At 34.6% G+C, this 23,607-nt stretch overlaps 1 long non-coding RNA gene across 1 annotated transcript in view; it reads right to left on the bottom strand.

Annotated features, from left to right (window-relative positions):
- Positions 1 to 2,573: 2,573 nt before the first annotated feature.
- The window catches only part of LOC125753066 (uncharacterized), a 69,971-nt gene continuing 48,937 nt past the window's right edge, over positions 2,574 to 23,607 (bottom strand). The window contains exons 2-3 of the long non-coding RNA XR_007403987.1: positions 5,092 to 5,222; positions 2,574 to 2,872 (exon numbers count right to left, since the gene is read on the bottom strand). This is a non-coding gene — a long non-coding RNA (uncharacterized LOC125753066). The remainder of the gene's footprint in view (positions 2,873 to 5,091; positions 5,223 to 23,607) is intronic.

Below are 23,607 nucleotides of genomic sequence, written 5' to 3'. Positions count from 1 at the left end.
AGAGAGAGAGAGGTAGAGATATAGACAGGAAGAAGCAGGCTCCCCATAGGGAACCTGATGTGGGACTCGATTTCTAGACCCAGGATCACGCCCTGAGAGGAAGGCAGGCACTCAACTGCTGAGCCACCCAGGTGCCCCCAGAATTATCAGAATGTTTAAACATGAACTGATGACCCAACATTGACCAAAATTTACCTAGGACACGTGAATGGGAGGGACTGTGGGATACACTATCCTGTAGTGTTCTAATTTCTCTTCATATTGTGTTAACTCTGAAGAACAGTGTATCTAAGTTACAAAATGACTTTATAAAAACATCAGTGACAGATTGTCAGTTTTTTACAATGTAACAATATAAATGGCCACTCCAAGAAATGCTGGATATTTTGAAAACTAATAGTTCAACATTTTGTTCTCTACATTGGTTACAGTTTGTTATTTAAAGATACACATGAAGAAGCTAGAGAGACATGACAAGAAAGAATCCATCCCTTCAGATAAAGCAAGGTGCTTGTTTTCTGAATTTGGGTATATTTACTTTATTTCCATTTTCCAGTTTCACTTTTTAAATTTTCACACCTAATTATTCTTAACTCATAAGTAATTAATATTTGATATAATAGCCTTCCCATTGAAAGCTGGTGGTGATTGTGTGTCTATGCCTTTGTCATCACCCTTTCCTATTAAAAAGAGAATTAGATTATTTCACAATGAACAAGGAAGCACACAGTGTCATTAAACAAAGTCAAGCTTTTAGAAAAATAATACCTCACTGCTACCAGCACCATGAATCTTAAAGTAGCTACATATTCCTTTTGCTAGCACAAATTTGCATATGTGGTATACAGTTAGAATGTGGAAATTCAAAATGTGGAACTCAAATCTTTCAAAACAGAAATAAAATACAATGCATGAATGATGTCTACAGGTTTTCCCCCTCTTATGTATTGTCAGCATGCCAATATCTCTCATCAGTCTATGATTCAACTGGGATGCAGAAGGAGGCGGACACAGGTAGATTAAATCTTTGACAGTTCCCGTCCAGTGTTATACTCTTTTAATAGAGCTTCAAGAGGCAGCAGGCACACACAATGCATGCCATGTATGATTGATAGAAAGTGTAGTTTGCTTACTCTAATACTTGACAATGAGAAGCAACACCTACTCTGGCGTTACAAATTTGAGCACTGACAACCAAACAGGTGCAGCCTGCCTGCAGACTTTCAAGCCACGCACAGATTTAATTCTCATCCATCAAAAAAAAATATAGATTTCTCTGAAAAACTTTAATGCATCTCATTTTATTAACAAATGATGATTTTAATAGAATCTAGGAGTTTTCTCTTTCTCAAATATAAAAAGGTTAATTCAACAACCCCTTGAGCATGCCTCTGATTTGTTAATGTTTGGAGCACTAAAGAGATACAAGTCCCCCATTCTTAAATTGTAGGCAAAGAGTGGGTTCAGGGTGGAGATAAAAGAAGTGTCAAATTATTAAAATACAAGATAAAATATATTCATGTTTCAAAAGAATGTTGGTTCATCTCTAATATAACAAGATGAAAATTTTCAGAGTTTAGCTTCATGTGGTGCAAAACAATAGCTTTACATCTAAAAAGCAGTAATCATTTTATCTTCATATATATGTATTCTTGAAAAAAATCACTGAAGGGAGGTAACTGATTCCATTTTACAAATGGGGAAAACTTATCCTAAGAAACAAAACAAGAAACAAAGCTAGAAAACATACAACTTGGATCAAGGTTTGGACTCCCAACTTCTGTATTGCTTGAAAAAATGGCATTGGTTGATGTAGCATGGATTTGGAACCCCTGATCTTGGTGTTGATGACAGAAACTAGAATATGCATGGAAGAGTGAAGGGGGCTGGTTATTTAAATATGAGGGTGGTAATGATACCAAAGGAGAGAACATAAAAAGAGAAGAGAATAGAGAAAAGACATTCTGAAAAAAAAAAAAATTTAAATAGAGTGCAAGTTAGGAAGAAAAAATCCAAAAAAAAAAAAAAAAAAACCAAACAAACAAACAAAAAACAAAAAAATCCTAAAAACAAAGTGGTCAAAGAATATTGGGAAAAAAGTAGAAAAGTATCATGATTACTACGAAAGAGAGTATCATAAAAAAAATTGGTCAGCCATGAGTGAAAACTGCTGTGTCTCCAAAGTCACCACAGTGTCTAACACTGAGTATATTCTCAATGACTGTTATTTAGATTAAAGGATATTCCTAATCTATATACATTGACTTTGACTATCTTTTCACTCAATCTTCCTACTTGGACTTAAAATCTTGAATATGAAAAACAGGATTTTGTCCTTAATTTTATCTCTTTAGCTCACAGTAACTCGATACTGTCTTTATACACAAAATACCACCCTTCCAAATCATGATCTCAAGCATGTTAGCAGTTGTGGTTATAATTTTATCACAGAACTGACTCGACTCCTAGTCTTGACATATCTTGATCTTTTTTTGTCCTTATTCAACCTTATCCCAACTAATAGGAGAACACAAGTTATATTCAGCAAAGAGATATATACTATGTATTTAGAAACAGACATTACAGAATTATGAATCCATATTTCTAACTATCACATTGAGCTACCTTACTTAGAGTCATTTAATAGCAAAACTGGTATAGAAAAATATTTTAAAACAAATATTTGAAGTTAATTCTCTTTGTACATAGTCAAACCTAACCATATTTAACTTTTGCCCTTCAATTTTTATTGGAAAGTGTTTTTCTCATAGGCAGTCCCATGTCAGGACTTGAAAAGAAAGAGATACTTAGGCTCAAATACCTCCTAGATTTGTCTTCTCCACAGTACCATTTACTTCAGTTCCCTTTTCAGCTGAAATTTAAGAAAAAAAAAATGTTGCCTTGTTTTATAGCTAGAGAAGTTCTAATGGTACAACTTAGAATGCATACATCACAGTTTGGTGTAAGTATTATGGACTGTAAAGATACCAGAAATTTAAGACAATACTAATTTTCTCATGCTTTAGACTGTCTTTACCCTCAAATCTAGAGGGACTATTAGTTATTTTGAATGTCCACTCACTCATATCGTAGTTTAATTCCATCAAGTTATTTAATGTTTCAACTCAAGAGGTGATTCTAGTAAATTGAATTTTGGTCAACTAGATTGAATTAACATCACATCTTTTCAAATTTAGCCTATGCTTGAAAATGGTGATATTTATGGTTCTTGTGGAAAATAGTCTTGCCTTAAAGTAAAATAGACATAGTAGACAACTAAGAAGGTATAACCAGCAAGGTTAGAAGGAGAACACCTTCAGAATGTGTGATGGAAATCCCTATATGATGCATGAAATTAACAATCTGGATGCATTCTCAGAGGCAAACATAAGATGGGTCTTTATTGAATGGTGAGTTTTTGAATATTGTAGAAGTGTCATGCAGTTGTCATGGTGTGTTGGAAATATGGAAATCAGAGGTTGAGGGTCAACAAAAGTTTAATAAATGGATACTGTGAGTTGATTAATAACTAGAGGAGAAATTTGATTTTAGAAAATAAATGTATATGGTATAGCTAGTGGCATCACATAGTGGAGAAAAGTAAACTGTCAGGTTCAAACAAGTAGAAAGCATTTGTAATCTTCCCCCAAGGATGCCTGATAATATCTCCAACAAATGTGGTGTGGGTTTTTTTTTAACTTTATTGAGAAATAAGTATGTATCAACCAAGCAACTTTCTGCTTTGTTTTTTTGGCTTACTGAGGGGATCCATTTCATTTTATGAACTATAGCTTCAAGAACCAAGTACTTGGATAGCCTGCTCCCAAGTAGCAATTAGCTTTCCAGTTAGCATCATTTTCACACTTGGTTAGTAAGAGCCTGTTGTAGATTCTATGCCCTTCAAATTCACATATTGAAATTCTAATCCTCAATGTCATGATATTAGGAAGTGAGGCCTTTGTGAGGTTTGCATGAGGTCATAAAGGTAGGGCCCTCATGAATGAGATTAGTGCCTTTATAATTAGGAATGGTTCTCTCCTCTTCCTCTCCACTCATCCCTTGCTCTCCCTCTCCTTTTCCCTGTCCCATGAAGATCCAATAAAAAAAAAATAGCTATCTGAAAACTAGGAAGATGGTCTTCACCAGATCTACCAGTTCCTTGATCTAGACTTCCCAGCCTCCTGAACTGTGAAAAAAATAAATATTTGTTGTTTAAGCCATCCAACCTATGGTATTTTTGTTATAGAGGCAAAATGAAACAGAGTTTTTTTGTCTTGTTTTGTTTTCTTTGGGACAGGTGATCATCCCAGCATGAAATCAGAGTCCAAAGATACTCTTCCCTAGGAACCTTCCAAGGATCAGTTTACCCCAAAAGTGACTTTATGACATTGTGTATTTTGATGATGTTCTTAAAGAAATTGTTACCATTAGTAGTATAATAGCAAATACTATTTACTATATTTTACTATAATTTACTATATTACTTATATTTTAAGCCCATAAAATAAATTCTAAACTAAGATCCCAATACCTAACATCTCCCAATTTCTTACTCCAAACTATATTTCTAGCATGGCCTTTATTCTCCATGTACAGTAAGCCCTAAGCTTTCCCTCCCATGTGAATTTATTACCAAAAATGCATCTGCAATAGAGTGAGCAACCTCTCAAGTGTGTCTGGGACTGAGGGTGTTCTCAGAATGTGGGAATTTTGGTGCTAGAATGATGAGAATCCCAGACAAACCAGGAGGGGTTGTTAGCCCACCTTCAAGGGTGATTTCAAATGCTACTTTCATGACAAGTCTTTTTGTCTCATCACGTGATATCACTACTGTCTCCTAACCTCCTCTAATGGCACAACATAAACTTTTCCATTGCCAGGTGTTTCGGTTCTTCTTGCTATTACCTAAAAACCCAAAGGAATTTCCTTCACAGGCCTTGTTATTCACTCTTTCTGACCATTTTTGTACATAAATATTTCTCACTCCACCCCCCCCACCTTTGGATAATGAGGATGAGATTCTTGCTGAAAAGTACTGCAAAGGTGCTTTTATTTCTGATTCCAGATGATTGACCAGGCACTCATATTTACCTTTCGGCCTTTCCAAAGACTCACTTATAAATAGCAAAAGTCATATCCAGAAGAAAAACACATCCCCGGTAAGCACTGGATAACTGAGCAGTTTTCAGCAGCATCACTAGAGCAGAAATGTTGAAAAGTGTCTGCAAGATACAAAATAAGTTTTATGACAACATAGCAGCCCCAGCCCTGCAAGACAGGAGATCAATGAAGAGCAGGAGAATAGCCCCTGGTATTGGAAAACAGGCTCAGGAAGAAGAAGGGGCCCCACATAGCCACCATAGGGGAAATTAATTTAAAAACTGGAGAATAGTAGGACTTATTGTCAAAGCAGCTAAAAGTAGTATTTGCTCTCAGGCTAAAGGCAGGAAAAAATACTTTCTAAATCAGACATCTGGGATCCCTGGGTGGCGCAGCGGTTTGGCGCCTGCCTTTGGCCCAGGGCGCGATTCTGGAGACCCGGGATCGAATCCCACGTCGGGCTCCCGGTGCATGGAGCCTGCTTCTCCCTCTGCCTGTGTCTCTGCCTCTCTCTCTCTCACTGTGTGCCTATCATAAATAAATAAAAATTTAAAAAAATAAAAAATAAAAAAAATAAATCAGACATCTCTTCTACATAGGCCAGATAAGATAAGCCCTAGAGGACAGGAAAAAAAGGGGGGGGGGATGGGATGGCAAAGTAGGTATCCTCCCAAGGAAATGGAATCTGGGACACAGAAAGCAGACTTGTTGAATCTCCGAGTACCTCTGACCACAACTTACCTGAATCCAGGGAAATGATAACTCCCAGTGTTCTGAAAATTGCAATCAACTTATCAAAACTAATAAATTAGTTCCTCATTTATAAGCATGATATAAACACAAACAGTAACCAAGAATCACCAAGCATTAGGAGAAAATCATTAGTGTAAATAAGATGAACAACACCAACCTAAAAGCAGAAAAATAAATACTGATGAAAACATTTAATTCATAAGTCATAAAAGAACTTAAAATTATGAAATTAATATCCTTGTAAATCTTTTATAAAATATGATATTCATAAGAGAAGATCGCATTTCTATGACAAAAGAATAATCACAGCACAAGAAAGAGTTCTTAAAAATTAACAGAAGTTATTAATGTTATTGATAGAAAGTCTAAATAAAAGTGAAGAGTGAACTAATAATATACATGATTGAATTATTTAATTCTCAGAGAATATAATGTAAAGGGATAGAAAAAAATGGTAGAGAAGATGAAATAAAAGACAAAAAGGGTAAATTCAGAAAATTCAACAATTATTCAATAGTAGGAGGGCACAGAAAAATATAAAAACATAATAAAAGGATATTTTGGGGCTAAAAAATGAATATTTAGATCAGAAACATATTAAGTTCCAGAACCATATTTTCATAAACATTGGTGAAGATCCTGCCACTTGACTATTTAACATATATTTTTCCTTCTTTACAACATGGGTCCACTTATTTTCCAGAGTGGTCCTATGCTCAGCCAACAAACTGTTTTCCAGCATTCCTTGAAGCTGTATATGAAATAGTAGTGACTAACGACACAAAAGCAGGAATTACTGTATGGGACATCTACAAAAACATCTTTAAAAAGGTATGTTTTGCCCTCTGCCATCTCTTTTCCTTTCTATCTGGGATAAAGATGCAGTGCTGGCACCGATACTAAGTTAGGTTAAACATGAAGATAAAGTCATAGGATAGTAAAAGCTGAGCAGAAAAAGATAAAAGGGGCCTGAGTCATTACAGGTATTATAAATCTACAATACAAATTCTGAACAATCTATTTCAGACTTATTATATGTTATAAAATTAAGTGTCCTTTGGTTAAGCCACTGAGATGAGGTTCCTATTGCACATATTAAATGCAAATCCCTAAGTCGGGGTAACAATTCTGAGAACAAAAACAGAGTGGTTAAAATAAATCACTTAGTACAGGAGTTTATGTAACAAATTGAAAACAGCTAAATAACAGAATAGTGAACAAAATAGTGAATTGGGCGATTTACTCAAAGATCTGCCTCGGAATTCATCAAGAAGGGATAAAAAGAAAGAATCAAAGGAAGAATTGAGAGCTATGAAAGCTAGAGATATAGGTCAGTAGCCATGCACTAGGAGTCTAAAAGGAAATGGGGGAGGGGGGGAATGAGGTAATATTTAAAGGAATATTGACCAAGTTTTTCCCAGAATTAAAAATTTCAAAAAACCTTAGGATTTAAAGATTAAATAACAAAAAGGATGGAGAAAATAACTATAAATGCACAGATAAATGATAACTACAAAATTTAAGAGCATCAGATGCAAAAGAAATTGTAAAAATTTATTAAAGGATATTGGAAGGGAAAGTGTAGCACCAAAAAGAAATATGAATCAGATCAACATCAGCATGCTCAAAGCAACTTGATATACAGGAAAATAATGAAATTATCATTGCAAGTCTTGAAGGAAAATAAGTTTTCAGGTATGCAAGGGCTCAAAGACTTACCACATGAAGCACTTTTTAATAATATTCTTAGAGAAAGCATCACAGCAAGAAGAAAAATCTTGGTGGAGTCTATAAGATATATAGGAAGTAAGGCTGCATAACTGACTCATCATGCATGTGGTTACCGAAATAAATAAGAAACTAAAGACAACAAATCAAAACAAACAAAAGGATATAATCAATTCAGAATGAAAATCTAGTCTCTGTTGTGGCCTCATTAGTACACAAATTATTTTAGATGTCTATCTCAGTTATTGATGTGTCAAGCAGGAAAAATATGAAAATACTTTACATTATCTAATGGACATAGATAGGACCCTACATCTAACAATTAAAGAATATACATTTTTTTCAAGTACACATGAAAATTTTATTTACATTAGCTACATTTTAAGGCAAAAAAAAAAAACAAGTTATAATAGATTTCAAAAAAATATACGTTCTATATTTTGGACCACAGGGCGATTAAGTTAGAAACTAATAGAATAGATAACATAAAAATATATGTTTAGAAAATTTATACATTCTAAATATCTAATGAACTACAAATGGAATTAAAACATATCGTAGGAGTTATTGAGACCTGAATGATCTTGAAAATGACCATATTGTCACTTACATATTAAAGCTAGACTATTCCTTACATGAAAATTTAGAACCTTAAATTCATTCACCAGGAAAGAAGAAAAACTGAAAATGTGTTAAATATCCAACATAGGAGTTAGAAAAATAATCATGAAGTAAATCCAAAGCAAAAAATAGAAGAGAAATAAAAATGCTCAGATATGAGAGTAATGAATTATAAAATAATGAGTCAATGGAGAATAAAACAAGTCAAAGCTGCCTCTTTAGTGTCTAGTAGAATGAACAGAACACAGGCAAGAGCAATCAAAAGAAAAATAAAAATACACATAGGTGCCATGGTTTCTCATAATTATGACAGGGTCATTTTTTAAAGTGTAACAATATGAAAACAGAGAGGCATAAAGGAAAGGAGTATATCACTTTCCTAAATAAAAGCAATTGGTTTTGCTCATATAGAAAGAGGAGAAAGATATACTATTCAACATTTTTGGAAAATAAAGGCCAAAATACAATTTTCAGATGATACACTTCCTTACATCAAAAATTCAAGTTGCTCAGCTAAAAAAATATATATATATATTTAATATAAATGTAATAAAAATAATTTATAAAATAATAGAAATAAGAGTTTTATCCATTTGCCAAAGAGTCTTTTTTTAATCCTACAAAATATCTAGAAATAAATTTATAAGGTTAATATATACAGCTCAGCTTGGGGTCATATCATAATAATAGTCATAATCATTTCAATAGAAAGCTTCATTAATGTAAATATGATAGTTTCAAAAGAAAGATTCATTAATGTAAATATGGTCATTCTCTTAAATTTAATGTATATAAATCTAATGAAATTCTAATCGGTGTTCCAAATTAAATTTTGTAAAAGATGAGTAATACATAGTTTTTTGTGTCTGGCATCTTTCACTTAGTGTAATGAACACTTTGTATGATTTCTAGTGTTAAATGTGTTAGGTATATTTCATGAACCGGCACATGGTCTATTTTGGTGAATGTTCCACATAAGCCTGAGAAAAATATATATTCTGGGTGGAGTGTTCTATAAAAATGCCAGTCAGATCAAGTTGATGGAAATAGCTACTCAAGTCATCTATATCCAGATCTTCCAGTTTGATCTATCAATTATTAACACAAGGGTGCTGAGGTCTCTAACAATAATTTTTTCAGATATATGTGTCAGTTTTTGCCACATGTATTTTGCTCTTGTTGGGTGTACAACCATTAAGACTGTTATTTTCCTAGAGAATTGACCCTTTTATCATCAAATAATGTCCCTTTTTATCCTGGATAATTTCCCTTGTTCCGAAGTCTACTTTGACCAAAATTAATGTAGCTATACCAGCTTTCTTTTTCATCATTGTCATATCTTTCTTCATCTCTTTAGTTTTTTTTTTTTTAAGATTTTATTTATTTATTAGAGACACACAGAGAGAGGCAGAGACACAGGTAAGAGGAGAAGCAGGCTCCATGCAGGGAGCCCAACCTGGGACTCGATCCTGGGTCTCCAGGATCACACCCTAGGCTAAAGGCGGCACTAAACCTCTGAGCCACCAGGCTGCCTCCATCTTTTTAGTTTTAACTTAAGACTTTAAAGTGGGTTACTTACAGACAACCTATAGTTGTGTCTTATTTTTATCCTCTCTAACAATCTATCTTTTAATTGGTGTACTTGGACAATTCATATTTTAAGTGAGTATTGATACAGTTGGATTAATACCTACCAGGACTGTACCTTTCTATTCCTGGCATTTATTCTTTATCTCTTTATTTCCACTTTTTTCTTCTCCCTTCTTTAATTTTAATAGAGCATTTTACATGATTCAATTTTATCTCCTCTCTTAGCATATGCATTATACTTCTTTATTATTTTTAGAGTTTACAATATCCATTTTTAACTAACCTAAGCGAAACCTCAAATAAACTATACCACTATATATATATATATATATATATATATATATATATATATATATATATGTGTGCAGGGAACTTGTAACAGAGGAATTACATTTCTTCCTTATCTCTTGTAACATTACTGCCCATTTATTTCATTTATCCACATCCATACACTATAATCATGTAAAATATTGTAACTATTGTTTTTTAAAACAGCTGTTATATTTTTAAATTAATTAAGAATGAGAAAAATAAAGAAGTTTATTTTACCTTCATTTCAGTGATGCCTTTCCTTTCTTTATAAAATCTTTGCTTTCTCAGAGTGAGGTTTTCTTGTTTTTTAACATGTCTTATACTTTCTTGTTGAAAACTTGATATATTGTATCAGGTGATAGGAACTGAGTTAAATAGTCTCTTAGTGTGAGGACTCATGTTAATCTTTCTAGAAGTTAGACAACCTTAGACTATCTTTTTTTCAGCTGTGGGTGCCAGAGACTTTAAGTTCCTCTAGTATCCTCAATTTTGTATCCTTTGGGGTTTCCTAAGAACTGCTCTTTGAATACAGTCTGTACCTTGAAGATCTTTAAACTGCAATCTACTCTTATTCTAGAGCCCTGTTGGCATGGTGCTTTCTATAATCTTCCAATTAAATTCCAGTCTTTTACAGAGCCTGTGTCTCGGTTATGGGACCATCACAAGGTTTCTTTATTGGTATAAATTTACTCTCTGCCCCCTACTCCTTTCCTTGCCTGAAGGATTACTAACCTATTTCAATGAAGTAATGTCCTTTACTGAGTATTTTTCTCCTTTGGTGAGGTAGGAAAACCAGAGGGAACTGGAATAAGGAGGGATTCCCTTTCTCCAGCTGAAATAATGTATCAGAATTGAATTTTGGCAGTCTTTTTACCTAGAGAGTGGGACTTTGTTATAAGGATGACTCTGGTTATTCTTCTCTTTCCCTTTCCAGAGCCATGAGGGACTTTTTCTCAGATTCTCACAGAAAGAATCTAGTAAAGTTCCTGGGAGGAAAGCTCAGGAAAGTTTTGTAGACTCTCCTAAGACATCAGCTCAGAAGAGATTCATTCTCAGGTTAGTCCACACTTGGGTCTAGGAATTCACCAAAGTTGTCATTTAAATGTTCCAACCAGTTTATGGCATCAGTACATTTTGACCCAGGTAAGTAGATCTTGATTTCTCTATCTATCATCTATCTATCATCTATCTATCTATCTATCATCTATCTTTCTATCTTTCTTGCTTTAGCTTAGACTTCTGAATGCATCTCTCTCTCTCTCTCTCTCCAGATTTCAGGATGGCAGACTGCTGTGTGACCCCAGTTCTTACCCAGGTCTTTTTTTAAAAAAATATTATATTTATTTATTCATGAGAGACACAGAGAGAGGCAGAGACATAGGCAGAGGGAGAAGCAGGCGACTCAATCCCAGGACCCAGGGATCACAACCTGAGCCAAAGGCAGATGCTCAACCACTGAGCCACCCAGGCGTCCCCTCACCCAGGTCTTGATTTTTAGTTTGTCCACCCTTTCCTTGTTGTAAGATTAAGAGTAACAGCTTTCAAGATGTTTATGTCAGAGCTAAAGCTAGAAGTCCCAATAGTGAGATTTTAACTATTTTGTTTTCATTTTTTATACTATTCTCCATTACTTTTATAATAAATTTAAAAAATCATACTTGAAAATGGAATTGGTGCTTGAGGAGGTAAGCAACAGTTGTCTAGAAAATTTATGTATACACAAATCCTTGTTCTCTAACAATGCTGGAATGAGTAATGAGGTGCTTAAAGTATAAAGATTTCAAGAATATAGCAGATTACCTTATACAAAATTATTTACCACCTGCACACTTAAGAGAGTCACTTCAATTGCAAAGTGCTTCTCTGGTCTCTTAGCTTCTGTTTTTACTCCTGCAATTAGAGAACTCAAACAGGTCTAATTTGCATCATAGTTTGTGGTATTTGAGCCTATCTACTCCATGAGATAGTCTGAAATTGAATTTCTGTATTTCCTAGAGTGCAGTACTTTGCACACAATTGGCTTTTTTTTTTAATTTTTATTTATTTATGATAGTCACACAGAGAGAGAGAGAGAGGCAGAGACACAGGCAGAGGGAGAAGCAGGCTCCATGCACCGGGAGCCTGACATGGGATTCGATTCCAGGTCTCCAGGATCACACCCTGGGCCAAAGGCAGGCGCCAAACCGCTGCGCCACCCAGGGATCCCCACAATTGGCATTTAATATATATTTTTAAAATGGAATTGAAGCCAAAGACAAGAAATTTAACATTTTGTTTTCCACATAAGTGTACTTTATAAAATGTGACATAATTGGCACCATTTTTTTTATTCAAAATTTCCTACTCTTAGTATGAAGGACAAAATCTATAAATGGTCTAAGAGCTCATTAGCCTGATTTTCAGAAATACCAAAGTTTGACCCCCATTTTGGTTCCATAGCACTCAGTTAAGCAATGACTCTAGATCCTGGAAGAGTTGAGACTGATGAAAAGTTTGTCCATATCACTTTTATTGTGATCTAACTCCTAATTATATTAAGCATTTGTGCGATTCTTAGATGGATGAAGCAGCCCTGGCCTGGCTGTGGTCCTTGTCATTTACCCAGAAAGCCTATGTGCCAAAGTCTTTGACTTCACTAAAAATCACCATTATTCTTCCAAAAGCCTAAAATCACCCCCAGCCAGTTAGATATTATCATCTGCTTCATGTGGCCACTGAGATACTAGCACAAGGACACTTCATATGAATTTTAGAGGGACACAAACATTCAGTACATAAAGTAGATGAAATCTTAGAAATTCTCTTAGAAGTGATATTTTATGATCTGCCAACTTTTCTTTCCTGTACATCTTTTCTTAAGAGTACATAAAATTAACAACCTTTAATACATGAAAAATCTAATTATTTATCCCTAAATCCTATACACAGACTATTGTTTCTCAGTGTCAAAATAAGTTTGCATAACCACCTGCTTCTGAATCACCAAGGATGCTTGTTAAAAATGTAGATTTTCTGCTAAACTCTCACCCATTGGATCAGAATAAATGAGAATATATCACAATCCCCTCAAAAAAGCATTTTCACCTAACCCCCTCTTTGATTCTTTCTTACACTAAATTTTGTAAACCACAGCTTAGCTTTTAGAAATAAATACAAACAAAATGCTCTTTAGAATAACTTTTTACAATATTCATTTTTATAATTTCATTTATTTTATTTTTTTCAATCCTCTCATACTTCTATCTATCCTCACAAATTTCTAGCAGCCTTGAGCTCTGACTCCATTCATTTAAATTCTGTATAAACTAAAGATGTTGTTACTGCTAAAGGCAGCATCCTTATGATGTGTCTCCTTTTCCTTCAGTTCTTAGTGGATCTCTTTTCTCTCATTTTGTCTTAAAGGTGACTTAAGTGGAGGTTTTTTGTTTTGTTTTGCATTTTACTTCAAAAAATATGTAGTGAGTGCTTACTAGGGACTATGCCAGGCACAGTTTCTTTACCATCATGGAAGTTTCTTGAAAATAAATCTGAAGGTAGTTGTCATGCCTCATATTGGGTGGGGCTCAGAGCAACTAAGTTCATCTCAAACAACTAGGAAAAAATAAACATCATTTTGACACACCATTTTTGTGGATTTACATAGAATGGTATACTTTGGGGAGTATTCCAGCAATTTATATGCTTTTATATGCCAGAGCAGTCACTCTAGGGTGCAATGTTTCAGATGTTAAAAGGCCAGTATTTTAAAACAAATCTTCAGTATGACATTGTCCTGGGCCTATAAATTACTGGCAGTAGAATCATGACTTTATGTTACTCCTAGTTATCTTCTAAACACAATGGTGAAAATACTAATATGCCTCTCAAGATGATTTGATATGGGGCCCACAATATAATTTAGATGTTTATCACCAGAGACAAACATGTTATTATCTTGACAATTTTGCCAAAGTCTGACCCAAGGCTCTGCAATAGCAGCACTGGAAGCGTATCCCCATTTCTCCTCATTTTATTTTTAAAGATTTATTTATTTATTCATGAGCGACACACAGAGAGAGAGAGAGAGAGAGAGAGAGGGCAAACATAGACAGAGGGCTAAGTAGGCTCCATGCAGGGAGCCCAATGAAGGACTCGATCCTGGATCCTGGGATCACACCTTGAGCTGAAGGCAGATGCTCAATCACTGAGCCACCCAGGCGTCCCCCCAACTCTCTCCTCGTGATCACAGACTTCCTCCAGGCTTCCCTGGATTCCATTAAAATTGATATGAATCAAAACAGAAAGTTTAAGATTATATAAAGAGGGATCCCTGGGTGGCGCAGCAGTTTGGCGCCTGCCTTTGGCCCAGGGCACAATCCTGGAGACCCGGGATCGTATCCCACATCAGGCTCCTGGTGCATGGAGCCTGCTTCTCCCTCTGCCTATGTCTCTGCCTCTCTCTCTCTCTCTCTCTCTGTGACTATCATAAATAAATAAAAAATTAAAACAAAACAAAACAAAAAGATTATATAAAGAAAAGATCTGCATAAAGCCTTTTCAGAATAGAACCAAATACCTACTATGGTTTTCCCAAAGGATTGCACTGACTCTACAATGTAGAGTAAAACTGAGTACCTGGTAGTATTTGGAGGATCCTTAACTGTAGGTCATAGTATATACATTCTCATATTTGGGCTAGAGAGATAACTACCAAATTTAACTGGGACCAAGTTCCTGTTTCTAAACTTTATGCTTTCCAAAATAATTAGCATCCTTTGTTTCATAAAAGAAGCAAGAATCACAGAATTACAAAGATTACAATAGATTTTTGAGGTGACATTCCAGATTTTTCAAAATTTCTGTAAAACTTGATAAAATTCCTAAGTCCTTATCAAGGATCATTACTCTTTAGGTGTCCTATAAAACTGTTGATTCTTTGAAAATTGAAGGTTATTTCTCTCCAGTTGTATTTTGTTTTTCATACCAAAAATATACTTGCATTTTAATATACTTCATGAACTATTTTCTCTGAAAGAACACATTTGATCCCAAATGCAATCATGTTAATGAAATACATAGAGCATCTTCAGAAAGTAAGTAATAAAAGGAAGTAAACAGTGAAAGTGTTTCAACTTATGAATATGGAAATTATATTATGTATGTCTTGTGTATCTAGGGGGTCAAAACAGGAAAAAATAAGTTATGTGATAATATCTATTACATGCTGTACCTTGCTCACAAATGCTTTATCATCATCGTTTAATAAGGGATGCTTTTTAAAATACATCATCAGCCAAAAAGGTATCTAATTCTGTTCTTCACTATTAATTGCTTCTTAGATTACAGAAATTGTGCTTTCCCTAATATAACCAGTTTAATTCTTTTTAATTAAAAACATTTCTTAAAAAAAATTCAATCCATTTTGTTTCCCTACTACTAATATATTGGACACTATTATATTTAGTGGGCCCAATATCCATTTGACCCCCTTCTTCTTGCCTAATCAAATTCACAGAGCTCCCATCTCAACAAAGACATATAGCTCAGGGGAACATGACGCCGTCTTGGAGAGTCCATGTTGTCTAAACTAATCATAATAATTCCATTCCCCTTGATTGGATTAGAAATGAGCATGTAAACCAATGCTGCCTAATGAGGCATTTAGGCTAGTCTTCTGGGTGACCTCTAGGAAAATGGTACAGAATGAGGTGACTTCTTCTAGGTATTGGTGTACCTAGGTGAGTGATGTGGAACTGCTACAGCAATCTATATAGAAGTCTTAGATAAGGACATAACATGGATTAGGACATATTCCAGAGAATCTAGAAGCCACCCTACCTCTGTACTTCAGCTTAAGACAGTATAAAACAGGTTTCTTTGTTGTTTAAGTGGAATGCAACTAAAACATCAATCATCCATAAAAATAGACAATAATTGTGCAATATTTGAAGACACCTAGATGAGATTCCATCATTTTCAGAGATTGAGAACCATTTACCTAAAACCAATTCTTCCGGGACTCTAACCCAATCTTGCCTAATGCTATAAGTCACTATGATTATTTTTTAAGATTTTTTATTTATTTTAGAGAGAGAATACAAATGAATAGGGATTGGGGCCAGGGAGGGGGCCAAGGGAGAGAGTGAGAATCCTCAACCCCACTCCCTGATGAGGGAAGAGCCTATGCAGGACTGGGTCCCAGGACCCTGAAATCATGACCTGAGCCAAAATCAAGAGCCCCAGACTTAACCGACTGAACCACCCAGGACCCAGTCACTATAATTATTTTCGACAACCAGATAGAAAGAGACTAAAACTCTATTAGAGGCAATACTGTTTGATTTTCAAAACATGTTTATTGAGCATCAAACAAACAAAAATAAAAACCCAGGAGGTAGCCGCTTTTTTTAAGCTAAGCATGAAAAAATATATATTATTAGACTTAAATATGAAAAAGAATGTCTAGTTCCTTGGGGAGCAAGCACTCTTGGACAGAATCCTTTTGTACTGTTTGCAGCTTATTGATACAAAGAATCCTTTAGTAGATGTAGAATAGTGTGAATTCAGTAATTTTTTAGAGAAGATATCATCACACTGATGTGTCAGAGTAAATGAAAGCCCCTCAAAAAATATTGTTTTCACTAGTAATCTTATAATCAAGATATTTTGCTTCCACAGACTGTGCTGATATTAAATGTTGCAATGTGGAGAGATTGAACAAGCATCTTTGCTAAAAATAAGATAATGGAAAGGCAAAATTAATAGTGGACAGGCTTAGCCTCCCCTTAAACTTTTGACAGAGAGAAGATATATAATCACATTGTTCCATACCTTATTTCTCTGCCACTCCCCTCTGCTCTGTTCTGGTACTTAACTTTCACCTTCCAAATACTGATTTCAAAGTGAGCCCCATACTTATAAATACCATGAAGTAACACACTGGATTGCTAAAGAAGAAGAAGAAGAAGAAAAATCAATAAGAGGAGGGCAAAACAACAGAGAGCCATCAACAGAACAGAAATCTTTTGAAGAATTGTTGAAAGATATAATCCATGAAGAAATAAAAACTTCAGAAAAGCATGATTAAAATGTCTAAAAGTATTTTATGAAAATAAGAGTGTATCGGGGACTTCTGGTCTCAGAGTATAGAAAATGAACACAAGAAAAAGAAAGGGTTACTAAGATATCTATGATGGTGATTAATTTGGGAACTGCACTTGAAGCAGCCAGGCCAGGTGGCTGAATAGTGCAAGTGCAAGGACTTGTTCTATGCAGCAGGCACCACCAGCCTTTGCTCTTAGGCTGGACCTGTGAGTTGAAGATGGAGAGACAAGGTCATGTCTGTGGTAACAACTGACCATAAAAAAGATGGGAAATCTCCACACATTTTCATGAGCTGCTGGCCTGCCATTGACAATTGGCAGAGATATTGCTGGAAACAGAACAACCAGATCCACTAGGATCTGGAAATCAAAATAGATAGGAAGATAACAAGTCTTCCAAAACCATTACCTTGACATAGAAAGATCAAGCTTAACAAACAGAATCTCTATTCTCCAAAGAAGCAAAAATCCTGTGGTAAAATCTCAGAGCTTGAAAGATAAGAAGAAAACCCAAAAGATTTTTAGAGATTAAATAAAGAAAATCAAACTGGTATCCAACTTTTTTTTATTACAAACACTGGACGCTAGATCACAAGGGAGCAACAACTTTAATTGCTAACAAAAACAAAAATGAAAAACCTCAAGTTCCTCAACTAAGTTAATGTACAAATGTGAGGAAAAAATAAGAACATTTAAGAAGTTGCAAAGACTATGTATGAAGAAATTGCTTAAGACTATACACAACATATAAATATGGATTCAGGGTAGATAAAAAATATAAAATACAACAACTATTAGTGAAAAACTAAATCCTCTAATAAATTAATGTTTAAATAATATGAAGAAGTAATAATTGGAAAGTAAAATTCCATGTGACCAAAATAAGCAGTAAGAGAGATAAGATGGAAAGAAAAGCAAATTATGGAAAATCTGGAGGGTTCCCAAGTGTTTTCCATCGTTTGACACTTGGAACTGCCACAGGTACTCACACATTGTCAAATCCAGATCAAATCAATGACTTGAAAAATGAAAATTACCAAAATTGCCTTAAAGAATAGAAAGAAAATATGAAACAGTACAACACACCTAGAAGCAACTGGAGATTCTAGATAAAAATCTATCCCTGAAATAGGCATCAGGCTGACTCACTTTTAGTGTCTAACAAAAAGATGATTCTTTTATTTTACAAACCATTTCAGAGAATAAGGAATAAAAAGGTGGAAAGCATCCCTGCACAAACTCTGAACCTAACTTCACCATGATCTCAAAAGCAGACAAGAATAGCATATAGATGATAGATAGATGATAGATTAGATAGATAGATAGATAGATAGATAGATAGATAGATAGATGATAGATGATATAGATATACTGCTTAGTTCTAAAATTATAAAAATTTAAACAAAATATTGGAAATCATACTAAAGAAATTCTTAAGAATGTCAATACTTATTTAACATTTTAAAACGTTATTAAATTAACTCATTGCATCAAGATAGTAAAAGAAAAAAAATCAACTTCATGGATACAGAAAAGCTATTCTCAACCTGGATGCAAAAAAAGCTATTGCTAACCATACTAAGACAGAAATAAATGGGAACATCTTTGAAGTTATTTAAGAAACACCTACCAAAAACAATGGTTGATATCATTAACATTGGCATATTAGAGACTTAATAATTAAAAAGGAAAAGTATAAGAAGATTATGATTAAAAAGAAGAAAAATATCAGAATATATGTTAGATACTATGACTATTTGATATTTCCACTCTATCTTTCATGTGCTAAATAAATGAAAAAGAAGAACATAAGAGCATCAATATTGGAAAAAGAATAGGCATCTTACTGTTCTAGGTGCTATTAATTTCTGCTTTGGAAGTTGAAGAAAGAGATTGAATGCAGTTTAAGTTAAAGGAGAGACTATATGACTGTGAACAGATACATGATTTACTATGTGGTTTTGTGCCAGCAGGATGCATTTTGAAAAATAAAAATAAAATATTAGACCTCTACTTCACACCTGTTGTAAAAAAGATATCATAAAATTTAAAATAAGTGGCAAACTTAAAAAACATATTTGGAAACTAGTTAACACTAAATAACACCAAATTAGTTTTTAAAATTAAAAAAAAAAGCTAGCTGAAGAAAATGATTAAAGAATACAAATAGGCAACTCAAAGACAAGAATTTAAAATTGCCAACAAATATGCAACAGGATGGCAAACACAACTTTTCTGTCCCAAAGTTTCCAAGAAACTCAGGAAACTATGACAAAACAATAGACTTCAAGTATCCCTCATTCTAAACAGAGTGCTATGAAGAGATGTGCAAAGGCGTCAGGCAAAAATGTGTTCCCACGGGAGACAAACACCCTTCTCTGGTCTGTCCAGAAGTGAATTTGAAGAAGCCTCAGGGGAAATTTCTCTGGAAAGAATGGTTAGTGCAATTTGAGTAGCTTTTCAGCAAGTTAGGAGAGGCTGTCTTTTCTTTACTTCAAATAAGGTGAGAGGCTTCCAGAGGTCAGTAGAAGTGGATCATGGGAAGGAGAATCAGACTGGGATTACCACAAAAGGAAACCTACAAGCTTTCACTTAGGATAGGTTATTCTGAGGTAGACCATTGAAGTCATCAAAAATAACTAGAAAAGCTGGATCAAATACAAAAATCACCTGATTAAGGGCGTGAAAGAACTATAAAGGCAGCATAAATATGAGAGGCTGAGATTCCAGGTAGAAGGGAAATTCCCTGAGGCTGACCATACATCCCATGATAATTTGTAAACAGCAGTAAGGGTAGAAAGACTAAGAAATGGAGAGAGAGAGAGGGACCCCTGAGTGGTCAGTGGTTGAGCCTCTGCCTTTGGCCCAGGGCGTGATCCTGGAGTCCCAGGATCGAGTCCCACATCAGGCTTCCTGCAGGGAGTCTACTTCTCACTCTGCCTGTGTCTCTGCCTCTCTCTCTCTCTCTCTCTCTCTATCTGACTGTCTCTCATGAATAAATAAAATATGTAAAAAAAAAGAAAATAAAAAGAAAGAAATGGAGAAAGAGAGAGAGAGAGGAGCAGCTGCCTTAGGGTAGAACATACTGACAAATCAGAACTTTATGTCCATGACCCAGGAGTGAGGCAAAGTACAGAGAAGGAATCTGAAAATCTGATCATCTTTCTCCTCAAAGCATCATGATTCTTAGGCAGCTCAGGAGAGAGGGAGAGAAGCTGAAAAAGCAGCTGGTAAGAGGCAGAGAAGGTAAGCAGATTTATGGCAAAAATCTGCCATAAATGGAAGAGAATACCTGGTGGAAGAGAATAAAATTGAATAAGGATACCAAGATGGAGAGACCCTTGCGAAAATCTCAGATTTTCAGTTTGGATCACTTAAAGATGATCCTCTAAGAGTAAAAGCAATCCTGAAACAGAAAACTTCTGAAAATACTTAATCACTGCTTGTATTAATGAGATCTGATTGTGTTCTAACTGCTTAGCAGAAAATAAAAATAATATTCTATTATGGAATAAAGAATAATTTAGACTGTTTACAGTTAATTTATAATACTTGACATTCAATCAAAAACCAGCAAAAAAAAATAAAAAAAAAACAGCAAGTATATCTAAAGACAACATGAGACAAAACCAGGAAATAGAGATCTTCAGGGTGATTCAGATATTTCAGTTATCAGATATAGATATCATTCAAGAATGATTACTTTGTTTAAGAAAAGAGATAATAATATAAATAATTTCTCAAAAGAAATATAAACTATAAGAGAACTAAGATTACATTAGATATGAAAAATACTTGACTGGAATTAAGAATGTAATTGATGGAATTAATTCGTGCAAGGAGGATTCGTGCCCCAAAGATAGAGCAACGGAACATATGCAGACTGAGTACGAAGAGGAGAAAACAAGCAAATATAATATAAAATATATAAATATATAAATATTTATATAAATATTATATATAAATATATAAATATAAAAATACAAAGAATATAGAAAAGGGTTAAAGATCTCAAAGTTACATAAGACAAGATGAAAAAATTCTACATAGATATTACTTGAGTCTCAAAAAAATTCAGAGAGAGAGAGGCAGAGAATTAATATGAAAAATCTAATAGCTTAAGAATTTGCAGAATTGATGAAACATACCAAGTCACAGAGTAAAGAAGTATCATTTGCTCCGAAGAGGATGCAAGCAAATAAACAACAACAACAAAAACTATACTAAGTATATCAGAGTAAAACTATACAAAACCAAGGAAAGATAGAAGAAAAACATTTGCTTTAAAAGGTGCAATTTTGCAACTAAAAGCTGACTTCTTAAAAGAAAAGACGATAGAGCACAATAAAATGATTTTGCTAAAGGCCAACTGAAAGTCAAATATCAAATAAAAATATTCCCAGATAATAATGAGACATAATCAATTATCTTGCCAATCAAACTTAACAAGATGAAAGGATGAACAGGATTTCTTCATCCAGAAGGATTACAATGCTTGACAGACTGTGGAAATTCAGGAAAGAATGATGTAACTCCATAATTAAAATGGTGACTGGGGCATGTGGGTGGTTTAGTGGTTGAGAATCTGCCTTTGGCTCAGGGCGTGATCCCTGGGTCCTGGAATTGGGTCCCACATCTGGCTCCCTGCGGGGAAGCCTCCTTCTCCCTCTGCCTCTCTCTCTGTGTCTCTCATGTATAAATAAATAAAATCTTTAAAAAATGGTGACTATATGGGTAACTGAAGGTGAATACAAATTCTAAAATAATAATATACTGAGGGATTTAAAGTAGAAATAAAATACATGAAACCAAAAATACAAAGGCAGGAGGGCTTGAATGGAATTAAAGTTTTTTGAGAATTAAGTGTTCTGCATTACTCAGAATGTGTAAGAGGTAGTAAATTCCTGAAGCACTTGAAAAAGTTTGTGCCTGTTGTAATCTCAAAAGTAACCAATTAAAAAATAGTAGTAGAAGAATATGAAACTGACAACATAATAGAAGAGGAAAATGGAATAACAAATATACTTGAGTAGCTGAAAAGAAAGAGAGAAGAAGAAACATAAAACAGCTGGGATAGTTTTAAAGAAATCAGAAGCTGATAGATTTAAACTCAATATATGAACAATAAAATTACAAAAATAACATTCTGGATAACTGAAACGAATGGCAAGACTATTAAAAATATGACCAAACATGCTGCTTTAGGAAGATGTGGCACAGAGGTTGAAAGTTTGAGGGTAGAGAAGAGTGTGTGATGCAAACACTAACCAAAGGAGCGCTGCTGACCCCATACTAAATGAGATAAAGAGGGCTCTGACATCAGAAAAATTATTAGAGATAAACAGGTAAAACTATTTACAAACCAAGGCAATGACTATGTTAAGGACTGGCCGTCACTGGGAAAGGGCAGAGAGACGTCTTCTTGTTCAGATGGCAAGGTTCTATGTGTTCATCTGAGTGGTAAATACACAGATATGTTCACTTTGGGAAAAATCCTAAAGTTGTACATTTAAGAATCTACTTTCCTGTGTGGCCCGTGTGCTTTAATAAAATATTACTTTAAAAGGGGGATTCTCTTCTCAAAAACAGCCTGAGGATGCAAAAGGGAAGGAGACTCCAAAACCCAGAGCATGGAGAACAGGTGTCACTCAGGTTCAGGAAGCCAGAACAAGGCGGCTCGATTCAGAGGGAAATACCAAGGACATGAAAAAAGCCTCCCACAGAGAAAAACAAAACAATTGTGGTTTTTATACCCATTGCCAAGAGAACACTAACCAGAGATTTTAAGTCTACCAAGATAATGGAACTGTGTCTTTTTTCCTAATCCTCTTTCACACTAAACTCAACCTTTGAAGGGCTAGAAAAATTGATTGAGAATGGGGGAGACAGAAGAATGAAGAGATGAGTTAATAAAATATGGCCCCTCGACCACTAAAGATCTCTAGCTGGGAGAGAGGAAGAGTTTTAAAATGAGTAACAAGCGTTGGTGTCGATCTTATACAACACAGAATTTCTGAAACTACTGAGATGAGAATGTTCTGAAAGAATAACCCAGAAAATCTATGTCACTTACTCCAGATTTCATCCAGAGGCAAAGAATGATTTCAAGGACTGGTCTCAAAAAGTCGGCTGCAGGAAGAAGAAATAGAATTGGTTCTGTATTGCATCATCTTGACTACAGTTCATCAAATAAATGTTTTATGTTTGAAAAAATGTAGCCGAATATGAAGGAATCAGGGAAATGTAAATTAACACATTGACATCATTTTTCCTACTTCAGATTGGCAAATTTCAAAAGACTGATAAAATCCATTTTTGTAAGGAATAAAGGAAATGAGAACTCTCCCACAATGTTGATAAGAATGTCAATTGGTAAAATAGTTTTAGAAGGTAATATGGTATTTTTTATACATTTAAATGC

Source organism: Canis lupus, chromosome 19, assembly GCF_003254725.2.
Source record: "Canis lupus dingo isolate Sandy chromosome 19, ASM325472v2, whole genome shotgun sequence".
In the NCBI taxonomy this organism is placed as follows: Eukaryota; Metazoa; Chordata; class Mammalia; order Carnivora; family Canidae; genus Canis; species Canis lupus.
This window is presented reverse-complemented; position numbering and strand designations above follow the sequence as displayed.